Source organism: Callithrix jacchus, chromosome 21, assembly GCF_049354715.1.
Source record: "Callithrix jacchus isolate 240 chromosome 21, calJac240_pri, whole genome shotgun sequence".
In the NCBI taxonomy this organism is placed as follows: domain Eukaryota; kingdom Metazoa; phylum Chordata; class Mammalia; order Primates; family Cebidae; genus Callithrix; species Callithrix jacchus.
The window spans coordinates 1,057,492-1,069,201 of record NC_133522.1 but is presented as its reverse complement, the minus strand read 5'-3'; the positions used below and the strand labels follow the sequence as shown (position 1 = coordinate 1,069,201).

At 44.9% G+C, this 11,710-nt stretch overlaps 1 non-coding gene across 1 annotated transcript; it reads left to right on the top strand.

Moving 5' to 3' along the window:
• The first annotated feature begins 5,758 nt into the window (after positions 1 to 5,758).
• Positions 5,759 to 5,922, top strand: LOC118150057 (U1 spliceosomal RNA). Its single transcript, XR_004737818.1, has one exon. It is a non-coding gene; the product is annotated as a U1 spliceosomal RNA (small nuclear RNA).
• Positions 5,923 to 11,710: the final 5,788 nt, after the last annotated feature.

The window sequence follows — 11,710 nt, the reverse complement described above, 5'->3', positions numbered from 1 at the left end:
CCTCTTGGCTGACAGGACTGCAGAGAAACCTTGAAAACTGAGTTTCTGGCTATGACAGGATTGGAGATTACACATCGCACATGCCCCTTAAAACCCCTCCTTCCCTAACCGCCATTATGAGGCAGGAGAACAGCAGAGGGAATTGGAAGTTGGATAAGAGGCAGAATGAGTAAAAGCAGAAACAAGCAAGGTGAAGGGGCATGTGGGCAAGAAGCAAGATAAGAGGCAGAAGTTGAGCAGCCAAAACAACAAGTAAGATTTAAAAAGCAAGCAAGGCCGGGCCCAGCGGCTCACACCTGTGATCCCAGCACTTTGGAAAGTGGAGGCAGTCAAATCCCCTGAGGTCAGGAGTTCAAAACCAGCCTGGCCCAAATGGGGAAACCTCATGTCTACTAAAAACACAAAAAAATTAGCCGTGTGTAGTGGTACATGCCTGTATTCCCAGCTACTCAGGAAGCTGAGACAGAATTGCTTGAACCTGGAGGGCGGAATTTGCAGTGAGCCGGGATAGCATCACTGCACTCCAGAAGGAGTGAGAGCAAGACTTTGTCTTAAAAAAAAAAAAAAAAGCAAGCAAAGACCACATGGCTGGCAGGATCCAAACCAGTAAAGGGGTAGCTCCTCAGAGCTAGGCATGTGTGTTAGAGAAAAGGTATCCTTGACATGACCCCATATGATAATCAGCTCATTAAAGCCCATACATATGGACTGCATACATGCATGTATGTAAAATTATGGGATGGAGGCAACGTGCATGTGCACAAGGGCCAAAGTAACTAAGCAATCTACCTATCAGTCAAAAGGCAAACACGGGCTAAAGATTAGCCATCCTTGTGAAGAGAAGAAAAAAATACACATGAACAGACCCAATGTACACCAAACTAATACTGATCTCATCTCTCAGAGGTCAAGCTGCTCTTCCCTCTCTGAGAGTGTTACTGTGCTTAATAAATTTTTCTTTGCTTTGCTGCTTTGTGTGTGTCATGTGCAGTTTGGGACACCAAGAACCTGGAACTGCATGGCACCATCTGGTAACAATTAGGCTTGTTTCTCCTAAGGGTTAACCAACCAGCCCTTCGGAAAAACTTGCTTCACCACTGTTACCAATTAATAGCCTGACGCTTTCCCTCCCTTTTGTGGTTTTGATAAAACAAGCAACCAGCTTTCCCTCCTGATAAGAGACCACCAACCTAGGAATGAATCTGGCCAGCCTACAGAGGATATATAGTGAGGGTTTTCATGTCCTCTGCTTCAGCTTTTGATGTCAGAAGGCCACATATGCCACCCTCAGATGATTGCACATCCCACTGTTTTATGAACATGAGTCCCATGGAGAGGCACGAAGCTTAATTGCACATATGCACATTCTTCCTGTTAGAAATATTCATATGGGAATATTATTTGGTACTGCTCTCATGAAAGACACATTCTCAGAGCGTCCTCAAATTAGAAGCATGAGATAAACACTACAATGAAGCAATGGCACATCCAGTTCTCTACACTATAGAAATAACTGTGGTTTACAATGATCACAGACAGGTGTACAAGGATGGTGACTGTGGCGTTCTTTGTAATCCTAAAACTGAAACCAACTTCATCTCAAAAACTTTTCTTTTTTGAGATGGACTCTCACTCTGTTGCCCAGCCTGGAGTGTAGTGGTGCAATCTCAGCTCACTGCAGTCTCTATCTCCCAGGTTCAAACAATTCTTCTTCCTTAGCCTCCTGAGTAGCTGAGATTACAGGCACCTATACTTAATAGAGCGATTGCTCTATCAGTGTGAACATGGGTCCCAGGGAGAGGCATAAAGCTCAATTGCACATCTGCACATTTTTCCTTTTATAGATATTTATATTGTGATACTGTTTGGTACTGCTCCCATGAAAAAGACATTTGCAGAATGTACTCAGATGAGAAGCATTATATAAACTCTATAATGTATCATTGGCAAATCCAGTTCTCTACACTACAGAAATATCAAATCCAGACATCCTGGGGATACTACTGGCCTTTATTGCTAAAGAATAAAAAACTAGAGGCACATAAATTACTCATTTAAGCGAATAACGGACTGAATTAGAATTTTATCACACCAGAGATGGAATCCTAGCTCGCTGTTTCAGGATTCCTGAGTTGCACAGGTGTAAGTCTGGCATTTCAGAAGCTATCTGGTTAAGAATCTGGTCGGGGAGGTGGGTTGGGCTGTGACATGAATCGGTCATAAATTAGTGGCTTAGGACTTCGGGAAGATAAAATCTTCCCCACTTATCTAGTGATTGGCAATTCGTGAATGCTTTAAATGTTCCACACTAGCGTCCTGAGTGGGCTCAAATAACCAAGCTTTTGAATAACAGCCGAACGCGCTAACCAATTGCGCCACAGAGACAGGTGTTGCTGTCTCTACTGGGCACTATAGGTAAGGCGCACTCACTAAACTTCCTCCGTCTAGTCTATCCTCAAAGCCTGTCCGCAGGACGACTGAGCAAGGCCTTGGGAAACCAGAGATTAGAGCGGTCACGTTGGACACCCGCGCGTTGGAAGATTCCAAAGCCAGAGGACAGATGAATGGCCTTTGCCCACCCTGCCCCTCGCCTGTTTCAGAAGCCCCCGGAATCTCCCTGGTTCGACCCCGCGGGAGCCCCTAGAGACCCAAGGGAAGCTAAACGCCCAGCGGGCACCCGTGATGGCTCTTCGGTTCTTTGCGCCGCCTTCACCCAGTGAGGGAGTCTGTGCCCACCCTGCCCAGTCGCTTTCGGGACGCTGCGGAGCCTCCGCTGCCATATTTGGATCCTGTGTCTGGCACAGGGGCTCCACCAGGGTAGGGATGGGGGTGAAAGTCGCTCGTGGGTTTCCTCTCGGGGAGCAGGGTCTGGCACTCAGCAGGGCGCACGACTAGGACTTGTCGAATGAATCCATCGTCGCCTTTAGCTTCTAGCTCTTTGAAGAGCATTGAGAGTGGAAATCATTGGGGATTTTTCCACGGGAAGTTAGTTTCACAAAGGGTTTATTTAGGTTGATTTCTAGGCACCCCGCGGGTGGCAGCGGGCAGGGCCTCCAATGCACCTTCTGTGGAGCCGCGGGGGCTCTGATGGACGGTGGTGGGGTCGAGTCTGGAGGGCGGGAGCCGGGGAAGGGAAAAACAAAAGCAGAAACAGAAGCCGGGGAGCGGTGGACCCAACATCCAGACCTCCTTAAAGGCTCCTGCAGAGGCACAGGAGGGATCTTCTGGAAGTGAGAATTGGTTTTTTGGTTTTGGGGGGATTTTTTTTTTTGTTTTTGTGTTTGTTTTGTTTCGTTTTAATTGTAGCAGAATGAGAAAATGGAAAGAGAACCTGAAAGAACCCCCAAACACGAGGACCTATTGCTCCTCAAGAATAAGACCTTCCAGAAGAGCTAGGCAAAATCTAAGCATCTGGGAACCCTGAAATCTGAAGGAGCAGCCTCATCGTGACCCTCAGCGTTCCTTTTGGCAAAGGACTCGCGTCCATTGTTTGTTCAGTTGTCTGTTTGTCAAATAAATAAAACCTTTTTCATATATCTTTAAAATTACGTTGGTTCTATTACTTTAGGATTACAAACAATGCTGCAGTCATCGTTCTTGTTCACTTCCCACTGGCCACTGTGTGTTTCAATAGGATAGAGGCCTGGAGAGTTGTTGTTCCAGCATAGTAATCACATAGCTTTTATTTCATTCCATTTTTTACTTTTCTTGCTTTATTGGCTATAAGTCTTTCCTTATTTCAGTGACTGCTTTAGGGTTTCTGGGATACATCTTTAATTCACCACAGTTGGTTTTAAGTGACATTACACCTTCCTTGCTGACCTGTATCTTAGTGTTATCATATATTTTTATTCTTCCTGTTATAAGTTTGTAATTTATTATTACTTTTATTTATTACATCAAATTTTTTAGAATATTTAAATTCTAATTTAATTTAATCTAAATCTGATATAATCTAATTTAAATAAGAAAATGTGTAGTACATGCTTTCTAAATGCCATTTCCAATATTCACTTCTTTGTATAGGTCCTGGTATCCTTTTGCTTCACCTGGAGGACTCTTTTAAGATTTCTTGTAGTGAGGGTTGGTGAATTATTTTAGCTTTTTTATGTTTTCTTTTCTTTTTTCTTTTTTTCTTTTTTTTCTTGAGTCAGAGTCTCACTCTGTCCCCTAGGCTGGAGTGCAATGGTTCGATCCTGGCTTGCTGCAACCTCTGCATCCTGGGTTCAAGTGATTCTCCTGTCTCAGCCTCTGAGTAGCTGAGATTACAGGTGCCCACCACCATGTCTGGCCAATCTTTGTATATTTAGTAGAGAAGTGGTTTCACCATGTTGGCCAGGCTGGTCTTGAACTCCTGACCTTGTGATCTGCCTACCTCAACCTCCCAAAGTGCTGGGATTACAGGTGTGAGCCACCATGCCTGGCTGATAGTTAAACTTATTTCCCTATTAACCATTTCTATTATCTGTGAATTTCAGATTTTCCTAAGTAAGAACCTTAAGGTTACTCTGGGCATGGCGACTCATACCTCATAATGCCAGCACTTTGAGAGGCTGAGGCCGAGGTGGATGAATAACTTGAGCCCAGGAATCCAAGACCACCCCTTCAAAGCCGTGCCTTACAATACAAAACCAAACCAAACCAAAAGAAAACAAACAAACAAACAAACAAAAAACCTTAAGATCAGATAAATGGTTGTTTGGGCCAATAACTCAAGACTTAGCTATATTTATTAAACAAACAATATTAGTCACCTTATTTATAAAAAATGACACAAACAAACATAAGATGTATCTCAGGTATTTGTGCCAAATGTGGATTGTTTTGCTTTTGTCTTTGCAGAACATAAAATACGAACATGAAGTAAGTGCTGAGGTCTGGAGAAGGCCGTGCAGGAGGTGCCATAGTCCAGCGCGATGCGTGAGAGCGTCCAGTCACCTCTTCTCGGGCAGCATATTTTTCTATAATGCTGAATTTGGAGAAAAAAAACAGCAAGATTCGTGAAACTGGACAACAGTCTTTACAACATTACTAGTGATAAAACTATTATCACTGGTTTGTATTCCTGGGAGGACCGAAGCATTCCTCCAAGACAGGTGAGACTGCGTTTCTGTCCTGGACGGCTGGTGTGCAGTCATCTGAGCCCTCTCTCTAGTTTCATAAATATGGTTTCTCTCTGATACTGAACAGCTTCCAATTTCAAGGGGATTGCTACATCACAAGGATGTGGAGAGAAGTGGTTTATTTTGTAACCCTAAACGTTCTAGTGTGAGAATTAAAGCCATTATTTGAAGAAGGGTGCACAGGCTCCACTTGGCCGCTGAGACGGTACTCGGCAACGTAGGATAAGGAGTCGCTCCTTTGGGAGAGAACAGACACGGGGGAGGGAGGAGAGGGAGGGAGGGAAGGAGGGAAGGGAGAGGCCGACGGTCACTTCCCCCTCCAGCTCCGACTGCGGGTTGGTCGGCTGAGAGGCGGTGGAAGAGATTGGGACTGGAAAAGGCACTGTCGGTGACATCACGGATAGGGCCATTTCTATGTAGATGAGGCAGCGCAGGGGCTGCTGGTTGGCCACCTGCTGCTTCCCAACGAAGGAGTTCCCCGCTGTGGGAGCCAGTCCAGGACCGCCGGTCGGAGCCGAGAGCCCCAGCTGTGTGTCAGGGCTAGGAGGGCTGGGGGAGCAGTGCCCGCGGGAAGTGACCGTGAATGTAAAGGGTGAGGCCTATGAGGCTGTGGCGGGGCGGAGGCGTGGGAATTCATACTTACCTGGCAGGGGAGATACCATGATCACGAAGGTGGTTTTCCCAGGGCGAGGCTTATCCATTGCACTCCGGATGTGCTGACCCCTGCGATTTCCCCAAATGTGGGAAACTCGACTGCATAATTTGTGGTAGTGGGGGACTGCGTTCGCGCTTTCCCCTGGTCTTCCGTAGTTTGCCAAAAAACAGACGTGCGGCGACTCCAAGATGTTTGTGCTTTTGCGGTGCAATCCTGCGGCGGCTTGCAGTCAGAGTTCGGTTTTACGTAACTATATCTGGACAAGAAAAGGGAGATGACGCCGTTTTTTTGGTTTTTTCCGCCCCCCCTCCCCGCCCTTTTTTTAGAAGACAGTATCAGGACACAGATTCTCTTTTTCTTTGCTGCTGCTGACTGTTCGCTGCTGTCCAGGGTCTCCCGACTCAATCACTTGTATTTGTCCCTGGCACAGCTGTGAGTTCTGGGCTGCGCTGTTTATGCAGAGATTGCTCTAGGGACCTCGAGGTCAGCCTTGAGGTCCCAGGTTGGTCAGCTATGATTGCAAGGCTGTACTCTAGCTGAGATAACAGAGGAAGAGCCTGTGCATTATTATTATTATTATTACTTTACTACTTATGCTTTATTATTTATTTATTTTGAGACAGTCTTGCTCTGTAGCCAGGCTACAGTGCATGGCATGATCTCAGTTCACCAAGTTCAGCTCCCAGATTCAAGCCATGTTCCTGCCTCACACTCCAGAGTAGCTGGGGTTATAGGCACATGCCACCATGTTCAGCTAACTTTTATATTTTTAGTAGAGAAAAGGTTTCACCATATTTGCTAGGCTGGTCTCAAACTCCTGACCTCAAATGATACGCCTGGCTCTGCCCCCCAAAAGGCTGGGATTATAGGCACGAGCCACCTCGCCCAGCATATTTACGCTTTAACTGTGATGTTTCATTAGGGGAAAATTTTCTTGTTGAATTTCTAACATGAAAAAATAATAGATTTAGCAGTAAATTAAATTAATGGTCTTGAGAGTTTGGTACAATAAAAGAAATAAAGTTGATAGCAGAGAGGAATTTGATGCTTTTGAACAATTTAAATAATGTAAATAACATATAAAGACATCAAAAAGTTTATTAAGTTATTTTTTAAAAATCAGTGTGACTCGTTTGACAAATTAGAATGGTTTAATAATCTTGGTCATGCGGGGTGCAGTGGCTCATGCCTGTAGTCCCAGCATTTTTGGAGGCCGAGAAGTGGGGGATCACGAGGTCAGGAGTTTGAGACTAGCCTGGCCAACATGGTGAAACCCCATCTCTACTAAAAATACAAAAATTAGCCGGCCATAGTGGCATGCACCTATAATCCAGCTACTCGGGAGGCTGAGGCAGGAGGATTGCTTGAACCCGGGAGGCAGAGGTTGTAGTGAGTCAAAGTTACATCACTGTACTCCAGCCTGGGTGACAAAGGGAGACTCTGTCTTGAAAAATCATCATCATCATCTTGGTCTAAAAATTATTATATACTATAATTTATTTCAGATTTTATTATAAGGTAGAAAATAGTGGTAGTATAATATTCTAGTACATACAAGACTTAGGTTTATTTTGGCCTGAAAATCTAAAGGCTGGGTGTGGTGGCTCACACCCATAATCCCAGCACTTTGGGAGGCCAAGGTGGGCAGATCACAGTAGGCCAGAAGTTCGAGACCCAGCCTGGCCAACATAATGGAACCCTGACTCTACTAAAATACAAAAATTAGCCGGGCATGGTGGTGCGCACCTGTAGTCCCAGCTACTCTGGAGGCTGAGACACAAGAATTGCTTGAAGCCGGGAGGCGGGTTTGTGGTAAGCCAGGATCATGCCACTGCACTTCAGCCTGGGTGACAGAGGGAGACTCTGTTTCAAAAAAAGAAAGAAGGAAAGAAAGAAAGAAAAGAAAGAGACAGAAAAAAGAAAGAAAGAAAAAGAAAGAGAAAAGAAGAAAGAAAGAAAAAGAAAGTTTTAATTAAATAAATAGAACTTCCTAAATTCCTTGTGCTGGTTGTACTATCAAAGAAACAAACATTATTGCCAATATCTATTTAAATGTATAAACAACAAGTTAGACCTGGCTCCGTGGCTCACGCCTGTATCCCAGCACTTTGGGAGGCTGAGGCAGGCAGATCACTTGAGGTCAGGTGTTTGAGACCACCCTGGCCAATGTGGTGAAACCTTGTCGCTACTAAAAATACAAAAAAATCACCCAGGCATGGTGGTGGATGCCTGTAATCCCAGCTACTCAGAAGGCTGAGGCAGGAGAATTGCTTCAACCAGGGAGGCAGAGGTTGCAGTGAGCCAAGATCGTGACACTGCACTCCAGCCTGAGCAAGAGCAAGACTCCATCTCAAAAAAAAGTATAAAAAATTAAAATTTTATGTTCAGAAAATTAAATATATAGCAATGAAAAGGAGGCCTGGCATGCACGGCTAACTACATTTTGCTCCTTACCCTTCCTACCCTGTGGTGGTGTCTTTTAGGCTAACTGCTTTCCCTTATTTCTCTGCACATAGGCCACGCTATCTATCGGAGGGATTTAGTTTATAGTTTAACTCTAAGCACAGATGACGATAATCCCTTCCCAGCCACGTGCGGTGGCTCATGCCTGTAATCCCAACACTTTGAGAGGCTGAGTGGGTGGATCACAAGGTCAAGAGACTGAGACCATCCTGACCAATGTGGTGAAACCCTGTCTCTACTAAAAATACAAAAATTAGCAGGGCATGGTGGTGCGTGCCTGTAGTCCCACTGCTTGGGAGGCTGAGGCAGGAGAATTGCTTGAACCCAGGAGGCAGTGGTTGCAGCGAGCCAAGAGTGTGCCACTGCACTCCAGCCTGGTGACAGAGTGAGACTCCGTCTTGAAAAAACAAACAAACAAAACAAAACAAAAAAAACCCTTCCCAAAACTGATTCCTGAGAAGGTAAGAGGTTGTATACACAAGAAACAGTGTTAGGTTGAAGATTTAGAAGAGCATTGTGACCTGGCAAAGGACAAAGAATTTTCACCACCCACTTGTGCTCTTACTGCGGCCCATAAGCCTGTCATTATCAGACCTCTTCACCTCAAACACCTCCTTCTTCCTCCCTTCCCTAACATACAAGGGGCCTGGAATCCATGTTAAGTTGGTTCTTTAGGATATTAGTTCACCATTTGCTCTGTTTGGTGGCTCTCTGGAATACAGTCACCTTCCCTGCCCCTACACTTTGTCTCTCGACTTATTGGCTGTAATTCAGCAAGAGCTATGAGCTTTGGACTCAGTTATAAATTAAGTGGGTAATACCTTTAGAAGGGAATTAATTTTTATGATTCTACAAACCAGAAGACTCAATTATTCCACTTAGGATGCCTGGGTAAATATTTTTAGATATCATCTAATATGTAACACTATCATTCTCTATTATATGTCAGCTCAATTTATAATTTCATGATATATGGTTAATTTAAGAATTCATGATGAATATGAAATGGAGTTGAAAATTTTGATTGCCTTTGTTTGTCTCTTACTTCATTGATTTGCTGGGAGAGTGCAATTGCTTGCTGGGTTTAGATAGATTCCTGTATATTGTAGGTATGCCGCTGGTGATGTGGGAATTCTTATGTGTTCTCTTAACTCTTGGTAATTTTGTGATTGTTCACTCAAGTCATTTGTTCTTTTTAATATTTTGACATTTTAAAATAGTACGCATTTGTGTTGTGTACCTCATAGCTTCTCAAACGCTCTCAAACGGTCACCTTCGTTCTTCGTTACATATTGATGTTTTTATTTGGTACTAGCTTTTTAATCAGAGCTACCCTCAAAGGCCAACTTTGCAAAGATAGATGTCATGGAAACAATGTGCATAATGTAATGCTGGTGAATTTTAATTCCGACTTCAATAAACTTGACCTTTTTTATTTTTTGAGATGGAGTCTCACTCCGGTACCCAGTCTGGAGTGCAGTGGTACTGGTCTCCGCTCCCTGCAACCTCCGCCTCCTGGGTTCATGTGATACTCCCGCCTCAGCCTCCCGAGTAGCTGAGATTACAGGTGCATGCCACCGTGCCCGGCTAAATTTTTTTTTTTTTTTTTTGTGCTTTTGGTAGAGACGGGGTTTCACCATGTTGGTCAGGCTGGTCTCAAACTCCTGACCTTGTGATTTGAGCGCCTGGGCCTCCCAAAGTGCTGGTATTACAGGCGTGAGCCACCATGCCCAGCTAACTTGACTTAAAAAAAAAAACAAACCCCACTTTGGGAGGTCGAGGCGGGTGGATCACGAGGTCAAGATATCGAGACCATCCTGGTCAACATGGTGAAACCCCGTCTCTACTAAAAATACAAAAGATTAGCTGGGCATGGTGGCGCGTGCCTGTAATCCCAGCTACTCAGGAGGCTGAGCAGGAGAATTGTCTGAACCCGGGAGGCAGAGGTTGCGGTGAACCGAGATCGCGCCATTGCACTCCAGCCTGGGTAACAAGAGCAAAACTCCGTCCCAACAAAAACAAAAAACGCACATTCCCAAATTTTGGCATAATGAGAGCACTGTAATGTCCTACTTATTTCTGGCAGAAGTATAAATAAGTTCAAAAACTTTGGAAAGTTGGTTGGCAGTATCCTGTAATGACAAAGCATCAGGTAGGCACTGGTGATTTCACTTTATGTAGCATGCCTTCTTGAACATTCAAACTTAGCTTTTCATTTGTGATGAGCTCCTGTTAGTTCTGAACCCTGAAGATAAGAAGTGATCTGCTCCCGCTGACCCATTCAGGTGCTCCAAGTGACTGGGGACTCTGCAAAGGTAACAGGGTCACTACTCACCATGTAAAGGCGGGCCTCATGGGACACTCTCCATCAGGAGAATATCTTTACGAACCCCCTTTCCTGCTCTTCTGGGATGGTATATGTGGGACGGGTCCCCCATAGCATATGCACTCTGTGGCCACCTGGTGGTTAGAAACAGTGGGAGCCACTGAGAGAGTGATAAATGACTCGGGTGACATCTGTAGGAGTGACTTCATAAGCAACACACTGTGACCCAAAACACATCTCGGGCCTTGGTCATCTTTGAAAAGCTCTGAATTATGGGAAATCAAGCTTCAAATTCTGAGCACACCGTGAAAAAACAACCACCTTTAGAAACACCAGTTGGGTTTATGTATAACACTTATGAAGCATCCTCTTGTAAATATCCAAGAAACTGGATTCGCCTAACCAGAAAAAGTCATGAGCAGAATGGAGAAAATGGGGATCTTTTTGAAATGCCTAAAATAATTTATTAGTGTGGACAATTAGGCCAGGCATGCTGGATCACGTCTGCGATTCCAGCACTTCGGAAGGGTGAGGTGGGAGGATCATTTGAGGTCTGGAGTCCAGACCAGCCTGGACAACATGGTGAAACCCCATCTCTACTAAAAACACAAAAATTAACCAGGCGATGGTGGTGTGTGCCTGTAACCCTAGCTACCTGAGAGGCTGAGGCAGGACAATCACTTGAGCCCGGAAGGCGGAGGCTGCAGTGAGCCAAGATCACATCAGTACACTCCAGGGTAGATGACACAGTGAGACACTGTCTCAATAAAATAAAAAATGGTTTTAGAACCAGACAAATGAAATGGGAGACTTACTTCCAATGATACCTAGAAATTTCTAAAAGAACTGAGAAAATTGCCTCCATTGAGGAGTAAACTGAAGGAGGCCAGCAGACTTTTTCTGAATTGAGAAATACTGAAGAGGCTTTGTCTCTTTCGCCTCCATCTGCTCCTTCTCCTCCAGCCCCTGCACCTGCATAGTCTCCCTTACCTGAGCCCTCCTGTCCTGCCTTGCCTCTCCTTCCATCACCATCACCTGCGGAGAGTCCCCAGGGCTCTGGCCCCTTCCCTGAAACTTCTGTTCTGACAGCCCCTTTCAAGGTAACACCCACAGGAAGAGGGAAGCCTACCACTGTGTATTCTG